This window comes from Drosophila navojoa, chromosome X (genome assembly GCF_054131105.1).
Source record: "Drosophila navojoa isolate 15081-1374.11 chromosome X, UAZ_NAV_1.0, whole genome shotgun sequence".
Taxonomy (NCBI): Eukaryota; Metazoa; Arthropoda; class Insecta; order Diptera; family Drosophilidae; genus Drosophila; species Drosophila navojoa.
The window spans coordinates 4970999-4989969 of NC_142895.1; positions in this window are offsets into that span (position 1 = coordinate 4970999).

Sequence of the window (18971 nt, forward strand, 5' to 3'; positions counted from 1 at the left end):
TGTTGTTGTTGCTGCTGCTGCTGTTACTGGCCGAGTTTCAAGTGTACAATAAACGCGGATTCCCTGCCAATATTTGTCTGCAATCATTTCGGCTCGACTCGACAGTCTGTCCGTCTGTCCATCTGTCTGTCTGACTGGCTGCCAGTTCGCCAGCCACGCCCACCCCGGGTGTGTGCCCACTAAACTGAGGCCATGGCAGACCAATAAAGCGTATAACACCAACAATGCCAACGATGAGTCGCTGAACCAGCAATAAGGCCACATCAAACGCTGTTGAAAATTGCGCATACGCCGCATGTAACAGCTGTGCGTGTGTGTGTGTGTGTGCGTGTGTGAGCGAGTGTGTGTGTGTGCGTCTCAATCGAGACAATTGCTCTGAATGCCGCAAGCGCTTCACACATCAGCATTTATGACCCGCAGACCGTCACCTAACACACTGCCATGAAAGCAACGACACCGACCCCTCCCCTCTCCTCACACACACACACGCCGCCTTAACAGTGCTGCCAACTGCACTTGTTTACCGTCATATTTTAGCCTTTTTTCCCCATTGACGAACAGCGATTGGGCACCAGAAAAAAAAAAGATAGCGCGCGGGCAATGTTAGCCTTTCCTTTGGGTTATTTAACTCTTTCTGCTCTGCATCATCTGTGTACAGAACTAAAAGTTTGCCTGGCCTCTGGCAACCTTTAAAGTGTTTAGCCTTTTGTGGGCTTGCAATTTAATGGATATACATGTGCTACTATCGATGCATTTCCATATAAAGACTTTAAATACCCATTCTCTAATGGTTTTACTCTATCTCCCTATCATTATTTATCCTATTCCACCTTTTCGTTCCCTCATTCGCTTCATATCTCATATTTTCCTAAATTTTCTTCCTACTACTTCACTCTACTGCCCTACCTACTCTCTCTCTCCACTTTACCCCTATGTATATAAATATATGTATATAACTAGGTTTTCGTAGTGCATTCCATCTAATCTTTAAATTTCTTTTCGTTTCGTATTCATCTCATATCAAATACTTCTATTTCCATGTTCCTTCAGTAAGAATCTTCTGTTCTCACTTCTTGTTTACTTTTCTTCTTGTTTATTCTTTTCTTACTTTCTTCTTCTTTTCCTATTCCTCCAGTTAGAAGCTTCCAGTTTTACTTCTCTTTTACTTCGTATTACTATCGTCCATCCTATCCTTTCTTTCTGCTCTATCCTATTCCTATCCTATCATCTTCTCTTGCATTCCATTCTTCCGCAGCCTTTCCTCGTTTCTTCCGTATTTACCTTTAATTTCTTGTTCCTTCAGCTGCAAGCTTTACCTAGAAGTTTCGGTTTCCATATTCTCAGCTTGTTCAACTCTCAAATCTTTCTTCTATTCCTAAAATTTCCTCCTCCCTTTTTATTCTTTCTTGGAGCTGCCTTCTATTCCCTTTCCTTGACTCTTCCCTTGCTCTTTACTCTTTCGGAACCATTCCCATTTAGCACTACAAAGCGAACCGTTCTCAACCCATTAGCCTCACCCACCTGCCCATCCGTTTATCTTCATTCATATTTCCCACCTTTCCTTACCCATAGCCATATCCTTACCCATTCCATCTATACCCATTCCATCACCTTCTCAACTCCATCATCTATCTCATCATTATCTCATCGCCTATGTAAAAGCAGTTGAAGTCATTTATCGACAAATTCCTTACCTTGATTGAGCTAAAATGAAATATTCATACAAGCTCTTAAATATTTATTTGTATAAACAGTTTTATATTTTTTGTAACTCGTTCCTTCTTCAATTCTTAAAATGTTGACAACACTGTCCTACACGCATGCGAGATCTCTTTCATTTCATATTCCCTTCATCTCACATTTGCTTGTTGATTTTATGTCGCTGTTTACTCTGGTTTTGTCTCCTCGTTGTATTTTCTTCTCCTCCTCCCGCTCCTTCTATGCCCGTTGCGCTGCCACGCCCACAAACAGCCGTTGTGCTTGGGCGATTTTAATGCGTCTGCAGCGTTTTCATAGTCCCGAAAAAAAAACACATGTTGACAAACAAATATGAGCAACTGAATAGCAAATACCCTAGAATACTTTGCTCTTTGTTGGAGCTCAACATCGATATATATCGATATTGGAATATCGTTAAAGTTTTGCTAAATTTATTTGCCAAGTTTCCCAATGGACTCATTTTACAGTTATGGGAGTTTCAAAATAGTTTTTTTTTATTTTTTTCAAGAGATTCTAGTTCCTTTAATATTAAGTCTTAACTTCGACTCGAAATGTTTCCAGTAGTGAAACGAGTTAGTTCATAAGCTATTCAGCTAGTTCGCTCAACATTTCCTACTAGAAGCAATGAAGTCTTTCGCAAGCTGTTGAGTTTTCACTTTGAATTTTTCAATCCGTTTTTAAATTTTAGATTTTTTAAGCCTTCTATATAAAGCTTTTTTGAATCTAACAGTTCAGTCTGATCAAGCTCATTAAATCAGCAGTAAAGCTTTTCTAGGCATGGCCAGAGCTTTCAATAAGCATTAACCGCATGCTCTGCTAAAAGCTCCACGCAACAGCTTTCAGCAGCTTTCACGCTTGAAATTAAGTGAAAGCTTATATGGGTAAAATTTAAGTTAACTTTTATAACAAAACCGAATTCAATTGTTCCAGGGTATATGATAAGTAATTGCGCAATGTGTCGGTGTGCGTGTGTCCATGTGTGAGTGTGTGTGTGTGTGTGTCTGTGACATGCTGTATTAATATTGTTGAGCTTGTTTGCGGCTTGGCTGTTATTGTTGTAGTTGGCAAAAAGCGCAGCCTGCGCCACGAGGAAAGTCGAGAGTCGAAAATGGAAAATGGAAAATGCGAGCACGGAAAACGAGAAGCGAGAAACGTGAAACATGAAACGGGACTAGCTGAAAGGCAGTTTCGTCGTCTCTTTAATAGGGCCAATAATGGAGTTGACCGCAAAAGCAACAGGCCAAAGCCAGCCTGGTCGCAGCTGGAGGCCAAGCAAAAAACAAAAAAAGGCTAAAAAAAAGGCTAGTGAAAACAAAAACAATAACTAACTAAATAAATAACATAAATTAACAAAATTTGTAGACAATTTTCTGCTGCTAAGTGTAAAACTTTGTCTATTTTTTGTAGTGTTTGTCAGCTAAAAGGGTTAGGGACTGGAACATGGGAGGGGAGAGGGGTGTAAGGGGTAGTTTGAGCTTTGGTTGGTGGAAAAATGTTTACGCTTGCTGCGTCTTGTGTCGTCGTCGTCGTTGCCAAATGGTCAATGGCAATATAACCATATGGAGGCCACACACACACACGCATGCATGCAAACACAGCACAGGGAAAGAGGGAGAGAGAGGAAGGATGAGAGGGGAGGCTATGTTGTGACATCAAATGTTCATGTTAACAACTTTTCTAAAACTCAATGAGCTGTTGTTTGTGTAGTTGCTTGCAAGAGAGAGAGAGACAGAGAGAGAGAGGAAGAGAGAGAGAGAGAGAGAGGGAGAGAGAGAGGAGACTAAATTGCAGACAGACATAGGGTTAAGGGACAGCTGGAAGGGACAGGGACTACACACAGTCAGCCAGGCGCAAACACGTCGAGTGTTTTGTAGCAAATAATTTTGCACAAAGTTCTCGCCTTAACGATTTGAACACATGTTAACATGAGCAGGAACAACAGCAACAACAGCAACAACAACAATTGCAACAACGACAATTGCAACAACAGTAACAACTTTCGTTCAGCCAGACAGCATAGCCAGGCAGATAGGATAACAACTAGGATAACACTTCGACATGATAATAAATATAGTTGAGAAGCCGCGTGAGCCGAGGCAACAAGACTGCCAACACGTTCGCCCCCCCCTTCCGGCCGTGCAGTGCCTCGACTGCCCAAGAACAACAACAACAACGCTCAAATTCCCCAATTAGCCGAGATGAGAGCCAGCCCCAAATATTGCAAGTAACTTAGGCGTATATAGAGGCAGACAGAGCGCGGGAGAGGGAGAGAGAAATAGAGCGACGGGGCGAGAGAGTGCTCATATTTATAATTACTATAATTATAATGGCTATTAGCAATAGCATTAGCATTAATATTATAATTAGCATTAGCATTGCCATTAGCATTAGCAATAGTATTATAATTAGCTTAGCTTTGTCATTGGAATTAGCATATGCATTTGCATTACCATTATCATTAGCATTGGCACTAACATTAGCATTATCATTAGCATTGGCATGAGCAGGAGCATCAGCATTTGCATTGGCATTAGCATAACCATTGTCATAAGCATTAGCATTAGCATTGTCATTAGCATTAGCATAGGCATTTGCATTAGCATTATCATTAGTATTAGTACTAGCATAAGCACTAACATTAGCATTGTCATTGGCATTAACATTAACATTAGAGCATTAGCATTAGCACTAGCACTAGCATTAGCATTAGCATCAGCAATAACTTTAGCATTAGCATTAGCATTGGGTATTAGCATTAGCCTTTACATCAGCATTGTCATTGACATTAGCATTAGCATCAGCATTAGCATTAATATTAGCATTGACATTAGCATTAGCATTAGCATTATAATTAGCATTAGCATTGTCATTAGCATTAGCATTAGCATTATAATTAGCATTAGCATTGTCATTAGCATTAGCATTAACATTAGCATTGTCATCGGCATTAGTTTAACATTAGCATTAGCATTGTCATTAGCATTAGCATTAACATTAGCATTGTCATCGGCATTAGTTTAACATTAGCATTATCATTAGCATTAGCATTGGCATTATCATTAGCATTAATATAATAATTAGCATCAGCATTACCATCATCGAGCTACAGGAACAGCATTTGGTCAAATTAGCACACGAAAAATCTGTGCAATGTCAGTCTGTCAGCTGCAGCTATTCATAACTGTATCTCAGGCCAATGGGACAGGAAGAGGCGGGCAGCTCGAAGGAAAAGGCGTGTATGGCCTGGTTTATATGACGGCTAATAAAACAGCTAGGCAGCTAGGCGAATGTTCATTCGTATGCACCAAATAGGACGCTAGCGAATGCCAATTTCGCATACCAAATTCGCATGGGCGTCTCGGCCTCTCTCTCTCTCTCTTCATCTTCCCCTCTCACTGTCGCCCTATCTCTCACTCTCTCTCTCTCTATCCCTCTCTGTATATATGTATATATTTTTTACGGGACAGTTCGGGGGCGTGGTCGAGCGTGGACGAGGGGGAGCGTAGTCAGGCGTCTATTGCGTATTTGGAACACGTTTAAGCAGCTGCTGCAAATGCATGAAAAGCAATAATGCAAAAAGAACAAAAAAGGAAAGGATGTGCGAATAGAAGCAAAGGACGACGACCAATGGAACAAAAGATGCAAAAAGGAAGCGTGACAAAAAACGAGAAGAAACAATCAGGAAGACAAGCAGGTCCGTTGCTCTCGCAATCCAATCGACTACCAAATGCTCTCCATGATCTCCCAAGGAGCTCATTGAACACATTCAATAGGCTTGCTAAAGCAATCGGTCAATCAGTCAGTCAGTCAATCAAACAATTACCAACAATTAAGGCATTCTAGATAAAGCTGAAAGTGGAACACCAATCAGTCAATCAATCAATCAATCGCACATTGAGCAAGTCGCTAGGCAGTAATCCTTCAATCCGTCAATCATCCATCAAACAATTAAAGAAGTTTTACCAAGCTTTTCTTTTTTCTGAAGGATTTATCAATCTATCAATCAAACCATCAATCGTCAATCAGTCAAAGGTCTTCAATTGAAATCCTGTACATCAAACACTCAATCAGTCAATCAACCAAGTAAACATTCAATGATGGGAATAATCAATCAATCGATCAGCTTATGAGTCAGTCAAACAATCATTGATAAATCAGATTCATTTCAATCATCCAATCATGCCATCAATCTATCACCAAATCATTCAATCAATCCATATCTTATAGAATCAGCTCTATGCATATATCTTCATATTGCTTTTGCCTCAAGTACGAATTGATATGCCCGCTCTCGATGAGAGTATTTTTTTTTTAAGAAAAGAGCGCAAAATTTGGTTTAGCATAGTCTGAAATTATGGGTAGCTTGGCTAGATTGAGTTACGACTGTCATAGCGTTGCTTTGTGGCCATAACGATGCCCGGATCGCTGATGCAGTGGCAATCAGTGATGCCGGATCAGGAACAGCAGGAGCAGCTGCCGCAGCTGTGCCCCAGGATCGGCTTTAGATGCACTTTGCGACGCGTTAAATATTAAGCAAATTGTCAAGTGGCCCGCTTATGCATGCCAAGCGATTCGATTCGGCAGGTGCTTTGGCCAGGGCTGTCAAGCAGCCAGCAAAGTGGATAAGCTGCCCCGCTAAGCAACGACTCGACAGAGATTTGTTAGACGGCAAAGGTGTGTGCGTGTGTGTGTGTGTGTGTTTGTGTGTGGGTGTCTTAGCCGACACGTGTGAAGAGATTTGACAGCCAGGCAGCAGCTGTGACAACCCTGCCCACCAGAGCAGGCTAACAGGTAAGCAGTCGGACAGGTGTGTAGAATTGAGCAGTTGTACAGACAGCGAACGAGCATAGAAGTCAGCAGGAAACTGAACTTGGGTACGGCTGTGGGTAGTCTATCCGCTAGTCAAGTGGTTTGTGGAGGCGGTGCGGCAAGTGGGTGCCATAGCATTTCGCGTAGTGGTTAGCAATATGTTAGCATACAGGGTAGCTAAATAAATAGTAGAGGGGGCAGCTCCGAGGGTACAGTGGGGTAGTGAGGTACGGGTTAACGCATTATTGGACGTTTGTGGGAGTTGAAAGTCCCATCGAGTAAGGATCAATTCTGGTCAGTTTTCTAGAGGACATCATTCTTGGCAGGGGTAAGGAGGATACAAGCTCAGAGAATCCAATGCGAAGTCCAGTAAAATCTAGTCTAGTCTAGTCTATAAGATAGTCAAATACTAGCTAGAGTGGGCGATAATTCCAATGTGAAAAATAAATAAATAAACTGCATGATTAAAAGAGATTCCACAATGTGTCGTATATGGGGTAACTGAATAGCACTACGGAACTAGCTTAAATGGGAATATATAGACCTGCATAATACCTTAATTTAGATCAGTAGTTGATATTACAGAAGACAGCCCACATATGCTGATATTTCGTCGTTCTAACATGTCACCTAGGAGGCGGTTGATAAGGATGTAATACAGGAGTAGGTAGTAGCCTAAGAGGTGGTATAGGAAAAGGTAGTACACTAGGAAGTAGTACAGTAAAAGATAGGAAGTAGACTAAAGAAGAAGACTAAGAGGTACTACAGTAGAAGGAAGTAGACTAAGAGATAGTTCAGTAAGTCTGCCGAATAGTAAGGGGTAGTAGATTAGGATCTAATAGACTAAGAGGTAGTTGATTAGGATCTAGTAGACTAAGAGGTAGTTGATTAGGATCTAGTAGACTAAGAGGTAGTTGATTAGGAGGTAGCATAGTATTAGGTAGTAGTCTAGGAGGTAGTAAAATAGAATCAAGTATAATTGGAGGTAGTAGAGTAGGAGGCTATAGACTAGAATCTAGTAGAGAAGAATCTAGTAGACTAGTAGGTAGTAGATTAGGAGGTGATATAGTTCAAAGTAGTACACTAAGAGGTAGTACAGTAAAAGGAAGTAGATTAAAAGATAGTACAGTAAGTGAATGAATAGTAAGAGGTAGTGGAATCTAGTAGACTAGGAAGTAATAGACTATGAGGTAGTTGCTTAAGAGGTAGCATAGTATGAGGTAGTAGACGAGGATCGAGTATAATAGGAGGTAGTAGATCAGTAGGCTAGGATCTAGTTAAGTAGGATATAGTAGACTAGGAGGTAGTCGTCTACGATCTGGTAAAGGTAGCATAGCAGCGACCCAAGCTAACCGAAGCAATTACCCCTTAATGAGCATCAAATGGCTTCTATAGCATCACCCATTAGACTACAATTCAGCCAATTCACTAAATAAATAGAGAGATAGCGTAACACTTCACGTAGCCCAGTTAGAAGCCCAGCGAGTAGCATGCTACACATCTAAACTGTTGTTCGAGGGTACCATTCCGAATAGACCCAGAGTTAATCTAGGTAGTTGGCATGGAGTACACCCTGTTTCGTAGTTGGTTTTACTTTTGTTTTAGACATTCCCCATTTCCAGCCAGCCCCCCTTCTCTCTCTTTCTCACTGCACTACCGCGCCTCTACCGCCCTCCCCCACCATCGTAGTGTGTGTGTGTGTGTGTGTGTGTGTGGCTGCTCGCCGTGCGCTTTTATTATTATAAAATACGCATGAGTTAGTGTGCATATTTCATGGATTTCGTGTGTAAAGGGATAAAAATGCAATCAGTCGCAAAAACCAGCAAAGTGAAACAGACAAAAAACGCGCGACAGAATTCAGGAAGACAATGCAAGCAGAGGACGGACAGAGTGGGAGAGCAGCAGACGGTAGGTAGAGCGCGATGAAGTGCTGGCAGGAGTCGGATGGTGGAGCGAAACTAGCGGAGGTACGCCTATGCGCCTCCCACTTATCTAGTTACGCGAATTGCACTTACGACTTAATTTCCATTTCTGAATAAAGCCAAGTGTGTGGCTCTAAAGCTCGTGGGCCGCTCGTAAAATAGCGCGTAAAAGCTTTTCCTATACCAATTATCTATATATATATGTATATATATCTATTTTTTATGATTTTGCAGTATCAATCGAGACGTTGGCAGGGTGGAGCAATAAGAGCTTAATGGAAGGTGAACTAGTTGGGGGGTGGAGGAAGGCAGAGAGAGAGGGAATGCGAGGGAAGGCAGGCTTTAGATGAAAGATGTGGAGAGAGGGGGGAAAGCGTGGGAGAGAAGTGGTAAGAGGCAGAGTTGTATCAACTATAGAAGGCGAAAAAGGGCGAAAAATGAAAAGCAAGACATAGAATGGTGGAAAGAGAGGAAGCGATTGAGAAATAAGAACAGGAGAGAGAAGAGAAAATGGAAAACGTTTGCAAGGAGTAGAAAGAGTTTGACAGATGAAGAGTGAGAGAGAGATAGATAGAAAGATAGATAGAGAGAGATGGAGAGAGAGAGAGAGAGAGAGAGAGATAGAGATAGTGAGATAGATAGAAATAGAGAGATTGATAGAGCGAGAACTAGACAGTTAGACTGCAGAAGAAAAAATTAGATGTTGAAATGTAGAATATAGAAGAGGGAGAGTGTGAAAAAGTGAAGCCTCAGAGAGTGTGAAATACATATAAAAATTCATATAATATATATGTATATACATATAAATATATGTAGAGAGTGTAAGAGAGAGAGGGAGACAACGAGGAAAAGTATGAGTATGAATAGGAGAGAGAGAGAGAGAGTTACCTCGAATAAAATACTACGGAACAGACAAAGAACGCTATGAATATGTAGAACGAAGAATGACAAATGGAGACAGAGAGAGAGAGAGAGAAAGAGAGGGAGAGAGAGAGAGAGAAAGAGTGATGGAAAGGCGCATCACAAGGAGAGCTTTGGCAGACTCGATCAGAGCTCCTCCCCCCTTTTGCTTAGCACAGCTGCACTAGCCTATAAGTACATATATCTCTCTCTCCCTTTCTCTATCTCTACCTCTCTCTGTTTATATGCATATATATGTATGTGTGTACATATATATTCGTACATATTGCTTTAAACTGCTTGCGTTGGTGTCCTGCCTCGCCTTTTGGCGTTTCGCATAGCATCACGTTACCAAAAGTTTTCACATAAACGCAAAAGTTAAGTCATTCCTGAAAATTGTTTCTTCCAAATTTACTTGCGAGCACTTTAGCCCAGACAGAGATGGCAATAGTCGAAGCAAAAGAGAGAGAGGGAGAGATAGAGAGAGAGAGAGATGGCGCCTTGCAGTTTTGACTTGTGTTTGTGCACTGTTTGAGCATGCCTGCTGTATATGCATATCTGGCCACACTCACACACACACACACACACACACACACAGAGATAGCGCTACCGTTAGCCAGCTTCTCATAATCCTTGCCTTGTTTAACTCTTGCGGCTCACCTGTTACCTGGCAGCCATTAAACTGAATGCATCTGTGTGTGTTTGTGTGTGTGTGTGACTGTGTGTGTGTGTGTGTGTGTAACATACTGCATATGGCAACCTTTGGCAGCTCATTGGCCATTTGGGTGTCATTCATCCCATTGAGTAATTGGCAAAGCCAGCGACACGCAACTTTCTTCCATTTTCCTTTCGCATTTTGTTTTGTTTGTTTTTTTTTTTTTTATCCAACTGCCAGCTGCTGTTTGTCGCCTCTCTAATTGATTCTCAAAAAGAAGAGACTGCAGTTTTTATACCCTGAACCCATTGAAAATGGGAAATCAGGGTATAATGGTTTTGTTAAAAGTATGTAACAGGCAGAAGGAGGCGTGGCAGACCCCACAAAGTATATATATTCTTGATCAGGACGACAAGCTGAGTCGATTTGGCCCTGTCCGTCTGTCTGTCCGTCCGTCCGTCCGTCCGTCCGTCCGTCCGTCCGTCCGTCCGTCCGTCCGTCCGTCCGTCCGTATGTATGAACGCGTCGATTTCAGAAGATATAAGAGCTAGAGACTTCAACTTTTTTTTAAAATGTCCGTATATATCACGCGCAGATCGAGTTTATCACTAAAAAACGATAACTCATTCCGATATTTTTTTATCGATAAAAAACCTTATCGAAGATCACTTAAATAATTATATCTCCTACATCTTTCAAGCTAGAGTCTCCAAATTTAAAATGTATATTAAGATGAATTTTATACAATTTCGGTTTTTGTTAAAATTTACCCCCCACCCCTAAATCCACCCCCTCACCCTCATCTTTGTAAAAGTCGTATATCAAATACTAGAGACTTGTGCTTCGGTATACACATACATTTTAACATTATGATTACGTTCTGAAAGTTTCATTACGATCGTACGTCTAGAAATTAAATTATTCAACAAATAAGTTCTCATAATATTGCCACACTGCAGCGCAACCCAAGCGCAATCGCCTGTATATGTGAGTGTGTGTATGCGTGTGTTTGTTTGTATGAGTGTGTGTGTGCGTGTATTTGTATGTATGCGTGTGTGTGCGTGTGTGTTTGCTAATTATTTTTGAAATATCAGTTGCTTGTAGGGTTCAGGGGATCTCGTAGTCGAGCAGTCTCGACTAGAGCTTTCTTACTTGTTATTTATTGATTCATTGATACATGATAAAATCTATAAATAAATGTTTGAAAGTATCGATACTTGATCTCAATTTTTCCTGTCTTGCCTTCTCTTTATCAAACGCTCTTTCTCTCTCTCTCTCTCTTTCTATCTGTCTATATATCTCTCTAGCTCTATATCTCGCTATATCTTTACCTTCCCTCGCTTTCTCTGCCTCACTACCTCTCACTGTCGCTCCCTAATTGTCTCTCTCTCTCTCTCTCTCTGATTCTTGTTTTCCAAATCAATCTCTGTCTTCCTTCCTCTTACTCTATCTTCGTTTCTATTTGCCTTACAGTTAATCTATTTTGCTTTGTTTCTCTCTCTCTCTCTCTATCTCTCTCTCTATTTCTCTCTCTATCTATCTCTTTCTCTCTATGTCTCTAGCTATTTCTTTATCTCCCTCTATCTATCTCTCTCTATATGTCTCTCTCTCTATCTATCTATCTCTCTATCTCGCTCTATCTATCTATCTATCTATCTATCTATCTATCTATCTATCTATCTATCTATCTATCTATCTATCTATCTATCTATCTATCTATCTATCTATCTATCTATCTATCTATCTATCTATCTATCTATCTATCTATATATATATCTATCTATCTACCTACCTCTCTCTCTCTCCCTCTCTCTCTCTCTCTCTCTCATTCACTCAGTGTCTCTCTTTGTTTTACTTTTTCTCCATTTTCTCTCTCTTTCCCTATCTACGTAACTCTGGCTCTGTCTATTTATCCTCTTTCTTCCATCTGTCTCTTACTCACTCACTTCCGCTGCCTTTCTCTCCCCCTCCCTCCCCCTCTCTCAATACTCTCACTCATTCATTCAGATTTGGTTTGCCCTCTCCACAGCATCAATCACACAGTAAATAAAATTTTCAACGCATTTCGCTCTGCTAATTTTAATTTAATAAATACACACTCACTCTCTCTCACACACACACACACATCACTCACACACATGCACGCGCTTTCTCTCTCACTCACTCATCATGAGCTGAAGCCTTCACGTATTTTGGCATATGTCAAAATTAATTTCGTTGCGAACATTTTGACAGGTTCTCATGCAAACACTTGGCCAGAAGCCCACATGGAAAGGTAGACGGCCACAGGGAGGCGTGCCTGTGGGCGGGACTGTGGGCTCCAAGGGGCGGTACGCAAGCCCGCTGTTTCGGGGCTTGTTATTCATTGCTTCTCAGTCGAGTGGCATCGCTTTTTGTTTGTTTGGTTTTTTATGTATTTCTTGCTTTTTTTCTTCTCTCTCCCTCTCTCTCTCCCCTCCCCTCCTTCTCTTTTATTTTTGCGCAGTCATCGGGCAAACATTTTGCCACATCAATAGGAAGACACATTACCAATGCCCCAAATGGCATGCTATAGACTGCAGAATACACTGTTCGAGCAGTGAATCGAGCTCAGGGTTGGGTAGAGCTGACTAGGTAGCTCTACCGGATCGCTATGGCTCAAGTTCAGTTCTCTCAATAGATCAATATGCTCCACGTCACTCAGCGAACAGAGTATGTGGAAAGAACCTCAGCGACCAGCTACCAAAGATTAAAGACTCTCTCTAAAGTATACCTTCATTCATTACCTTCTGCCTTTTACTCTACCGGACACCGTCCACCATATTCGAAACAAGTTTCACTCTTTCTAGCTGCACAAGATCAAATGATCTCCCTAGAGTATACCTCATCATCTTCCGCCTTTAACTCTACCGGACACCGTCATATTTGTAGCTATTTCAGTTCTCTCAATGAATCCATATGCTCCGCTTCACTCAGCGAGCAGAGTATGTGGAGAAAAAAACCTCAGCTACCTCTCTTACATTCCTTTTTCTCTCTGTCTCTCTCTCTCCCTCTCTGTTTCGCTCCCTCCCGCCCTCGCTCTTTGTCTGCTCGCATACGATTTTCTGATTTGCCGAATTTCCCTGATGTCATGCAGTATGGCCGCTGCTCTTAGCCCCAATTCATGTTTAGATCGAAGGCTTTACAAAGAAATTACCAAAATTAAGAGCACATTTTCCTCAATGGTACTACCCCAAACCACACCGCCTCAGCTATGCCTGCAAATTAATGAAATTAAATCGGCTTCATTTTAATGGCCCAAATCTTGACCCTAAGGCAACACAGCGTCGCACTTCCAATGCCTCTACGCCTCGACTCTAATGCCTCTACCCCCCGTCTCCTGCTCTTTGGTAAGCCACCTGCCCGAATCATCTTACCTTTTCACACACTTGCCATGTGAAGGGGGGGGTGGGCGAGCATTGTATGCATATCAGTGTGAACAGATCTGTGGAGCTTACATCTCAAGCTAGAGATGAGCTCGTGTCAGGCCCGAGGGAAGGATGAACAAACATAGTAATACGAGATGATTGGCTGATATTTATTATTGATACATATGATATTTATTATTGATATATCTGATATTTATAAATGATTATTATGATATCAAGCTTGCAGAGTTCTTTAGAGGTCCTTTGGCAGCTATATATAGTCCATACGCCTTCTATAGGTATTGATAAGGGTCATTGTATAAGGACTTCCCTCCCTACTTACTTCTTAAAGACTTACGAAATCATCCAGTCTGACTAGAACATAGATTAATAAGTTATATAACAGCATATATAGCAAGTATAATAAATAGATAAATAATATTAGGCATACGCTGTGACAGAGTATTATGCAGTTGGTTACGCCCGATTGCAATCAGCGCTTGCCAGTTATAAATCAAACTCTTGCAAGAGAGACCTACAAAAGCTATTCAAGTAGTACATTTATCGAGTATACCCTATATAGAGGAGCTGTAGAGAGGACGCCCAGTCACGAGTCACGCATTCAACTCAGCTAATAAATGAAATGAAATGAAACGAAAGCTCGCCAGTTGCTCGTGTTGAGGGCAATGGAGGGTGGGCGGGTGGTAGCGTGGAGGTCATGGGGTCCTGGGATCATGGGGGCGTGGCGGTGCGGCGGAGTGGTGGTGGGGTGGTGGGCTGACTCTTCGAATGTCTTTTGGCCTGTTTTCACTTTCGACATCGCGTTAATACGTATGAAATTGTTTGGTGATGGAATCTCGAACGTGATGTGAATATTCTGAATTAATTGCAACGGCAACCGACTGCGAGAGCTGCGATGGGTTCAAGAGGCGTCGCTGAGGTTAAACTTGAATTCGGTTCAATGTTTGCCAAAAGTCCAAATCAAAGATAAAAAAAAAAAAAAAACGTATCGAATCGATGAAAAAAAAAAATTAGCAACAAACGGAAGCTTGTGGAAAAGCGAGAGGAGGGGCGAGCGAGCAGGAGGGAACACGGTGCGAATCAATGCGAGTGCTGTGCACAGCATGCGTCGCAAATTGTTTGAAAATAGGTGTTACCAGTAGGTGTTTCACTCCTCCACCCCTCCCCACATGCCCATTCATTTAAACCTGCCTGCCAGAGCTGCCCCACCTGGACGTTCTTTGTCTCTTTGTTCGGGGCCCTGTTCAATGAAGTTTTTATGGATCAGACTTCTGTTTACCATTAAATTTTCTTTAAAGAATTTTAAGAAGCGTGCTCCATTTTTCCTAAATTTAATTCCAACTTTTTGTAAGCTTTTTTAAGCTGAGTTTGACAATGACAATGACAATGACAATGACAATGACAATGACAATGACAATGACAATGACAATGACAATGACAATGACAATGACAATGACAATGACAATGACAATGACAATGACAATGACAATGACAATGACAATGACAATGACAATGACAATGACAATGACAATGACAATGACAATGACAATGACAATGACAATGACAATGACAATGACAATGACAATGACAATGACAATGACAATGACAATGACAATGACAATGACAATGACAATGACAATGACAATGACAATGACAATGACAATGACAATGACAATGATAATGACAATGACAATGACAATGACAATGACAATGACAATGACAATGACAATGACAATGACAATGACAATGACAATGACAATGACAATGACAATGACAATGACAATGACAATGACAAACGCTCAGTGCAGGGTATGTGGCAGTCCGACATGCCTGCCTTGGGCATTATTTGCCATCAGTTGCATTGTCAGTTGATTTGCCTGCCGTCAGTCAACAGTCTCTTAAAGGACGCACAGCAGATTAAGAGATACGGCGAGAAGGGGCGACAGAGAGGAAGTGAGGTAGCCAGAGGGAAGGTAGAGTGTACGCTCGCGTTGTTGCAATTACGCGAATTCCCCACACACCGTTAAGATGTTGGCCAAGAAAGATTTTTCTTAGAAAAGCGCCGCCGCGACTAAGGCAGCGCCTGCAGCAACGGCTAAGGCAGAGGCTGGGACAGCGGCTGAGGCAGCGACAGCGCGAAGGCATTCCAAACTAAATTACAAACAAAAATGTTGCTTGCAACATGAAAACCAAAGCGAAAACCGCAACAGCAGCAGCTGAAAATGTAAATAGAAAAAAAATCAAAACGAAAACCACAAAAAACCAACGAACAAAAAAAAAATTCAAGTACAAAAATCTACGCGAACATTTGGAAAATATACGAAGGCTAAATGCTCTTTCGGGCATGAGGAGAGAGGGAGAGAGAGAGAGAGAGAAAGGGGGGCTAAAAATCGAAAGTAAGTAAAGCAAATTAGTGGGACAATGCATCAATCAAGCAGTTCCAAAATTATTCCTGAACAAACTTATCGACAGAGACAAAGTGGACCTTGGTCTTTAGATTCAATCAATCAATCAATCAATCAACTAGTCAATCGATTGCCAGCTATGACTACCAGTAGAAGAGAACAATAACCAATAATACTTAAACACTATCTCTCTCTCTCTCTTTCTCTATTTTCATCAAACCAATCTGTCGATCAATCATTCAGTCATTCACTCATACAACCAGTTAGTCAATCACTCAATCATTAATTAGACTAGAATCAAATTTAATGAGCTGATACTCTTACTAAAGCATACATCAATCCATCAATGAGGCCATCAATCAAGGAGTATTACACTTATCTATGTAGAATATAATAAAATTGAAGTGTTCCTACGCTCAGCTATGAAATAGTCAGTCATTCAATGCATCAAAACTCACATAAAATCAAATAAATGAAGCTCTTTTGATACTCAATCAATCAATCAATCAACTAGTCCATATCAAACTTTCATCATAGGCAAAAGCCAAAAACTGATGCGTCTGCTTGATCAAACAGTGAAGCACTCAGGCCTTCAAAAGGACGGCTAGTAAGGCTCGTAAGCTGTATTACTTTACGATAAATATAAGCGAAGCTCCAACTTGATGAGAATTCGTTCAGATCTGCTGCGGTTAGGGTATGCAAGCCAATGAAAAATACTAAAAATGAAAATGAAATGCAGCAAAGGGCAAGCAGCAGAAGCAGCGAGTGAGTGACTGACTTGGCGGCGCCGTCTTCGAGTCGCCAGTCACACACACACACACACACATACACTCTACTTTGGAGCAAGACAGAGAGGGAGAGAGAGAGAGAGAGGAGCGAGAGCGGGTAGGGGCAATGCAATTTGGTGTGTGTTTCCCAAGAAACCTTTGTTGCATTATTGCCGCAATTTGCAGAAGTGGTGACGTGAGAGCCATCAGCACACACACACACACACACACACACACATAGAGAGAGAGAGAGAGAGAAGGAGCTGGTGGGCCAGACAGCCAGCAAATAACAACTAAGTTGGCAATTTGGAGTCGCGAAAACCCACAGCCGAAAGACCAGCAAAAAAAAAAATAATGTAGTTCATGCAGCTGTAGCAGAAGAAGAAGAAGAAGATGGAAAAGAAGAAGCAGAAGCAACAGCCGCAGCCGAGAAAACTTAGAGGAACGGGAAGGTAGCATGAGGGACAGATGATGGGCCACAGGAGCTGACCAGTTCATAAATAACAACAAGAGCAAAGCAACTGCAACAGCAACGACAAACAACGGCTATAAAGCCAAATCTGAAGAATACCGCGAGCTATCGGTGCGGCACTGTTATCGATAATAGTTGTAGAGCAGCAACTAAGGGAAAACTAAAAAATATTAAAAGGCAATCAAAAAGTTAGTTAAAAGATATGAAAAAAAAATTGTGCTTTGATTTATTTTTGATCGAATTAACAATTATCGATAACAATTGACAATGGTCAAAAATAAAAAAATATATATTTTCAGACATTTCACAAAACCCTATAATATGCATTCAACAAATTTTGTCTTTGCTTTAAGTGGATTTTCATTAGACTATATCGACTAACGCTGTTATCGATAACATCTAACAAGTTTTAATTCTTCAAAATACAATAATTTGCGACACAAATTTAATTTCTTATTGTATAAAATTTAAATTAATTGAGTATAATTATTTATCGATTCATTTTACCGTCTATCGATAACAGTTTAAGTACGTAAAACACTTTTTATGTACTTAATTTTGTGTAGCTGCACCGTGTTTAGACTGTGAGATTAAATAAAAAAGTTATCAAATTTTCGATAACCAATAAAGGTCTAAATTACTAAAACTAAATAATATTTATGTTCGGAATCAAATGTAAACAATGCTTGATTAATTTTGATTTTTTTCGTTTGGCAACACTGGCTGGCGAGCTCGCTTGTTGTTTTTATCGATAACAGCGACAAAGTACCAATTACAAACATGAAAATAAAAGCCAACTTCGGCACAACAACACAATTTACCCCATTATTAGACCAAAAATAACAAAAATCAACAAAGCAAAACAAAACCAAGCAAAACAAACAAAAAACTAAATCAAAAACTAGAGTTACCAAGAAATGGCGCTGCATTGCAGGGCGGCTCCCCTTAACCCACTTTCACAAAGGGCAATTGTCGAAGTCGTCACGAACTGAGTGTCAGCAGAGCAGCTCATGTGCATTTGCATGCTCGAAATGTACGGTGGGCACTCGCTAAAGCGGCCGGCAGTTCGATAAATAAATGCAAATAAATGATATATCGCAAAGGCAAACATCGATAGATTTGTCGTCGATTGTATTCATTAACTGGTATCGATATAGGTGCTGAAATTTCGTATCCAACAACTTGCAATAAGCAATATAATATAATCGATAACAGTACTTATCGATAACAGTATTATTAAAGAGATATGGACAGTTGTCAATAAAGTTTGTATATATGCAGCTTTGCCTTATGTATATTGCTACCGATAGGTATGTCATTGATGAAGCTGTTATGGGAGATAATACATAAATGTTAAGCTAATAGCTGTTATCGATAAAAAATAACACATTTAAGGTCATTTATGGTCATTTATAGCATCTTTTATTATTAGGAAATGATAAATGGCCTGTTATCGTTATCGATTAATATATTATGCATATATTTTAAATGCCATATATCGATATACATGCTATCGATTAGCTTGCTATTTCTTGAGCTATACGATATAAAATCAATGGTCGGGTAATACAAAGTTTACCGAAAGCGTATATATTAGCCGTACTTACTTCAAGAAAGACTACGTCTTATACATAGAGATACAGTTGAGTCCCAATAATTCGAAATTCTTTCGATTTACACAGAAATTCAAAATATTTAGATTTATCGAATAAGAATTTTTTTTTCAAGGAGATAAATTTTGTTAGATCCACCACGACCTTCACATTTAGAGATACAAATTATCGAGACTCGACTGTATTTTGTCATATCTGAGCATTTTGCATACTCGATCCGGTCGCCATTAGCGTGTGCTCACCGTGGCGAGTTCTTCAAGTGCTCGCTACAAATTTGTAGCATACTTTTGCGGGCAGCTGGC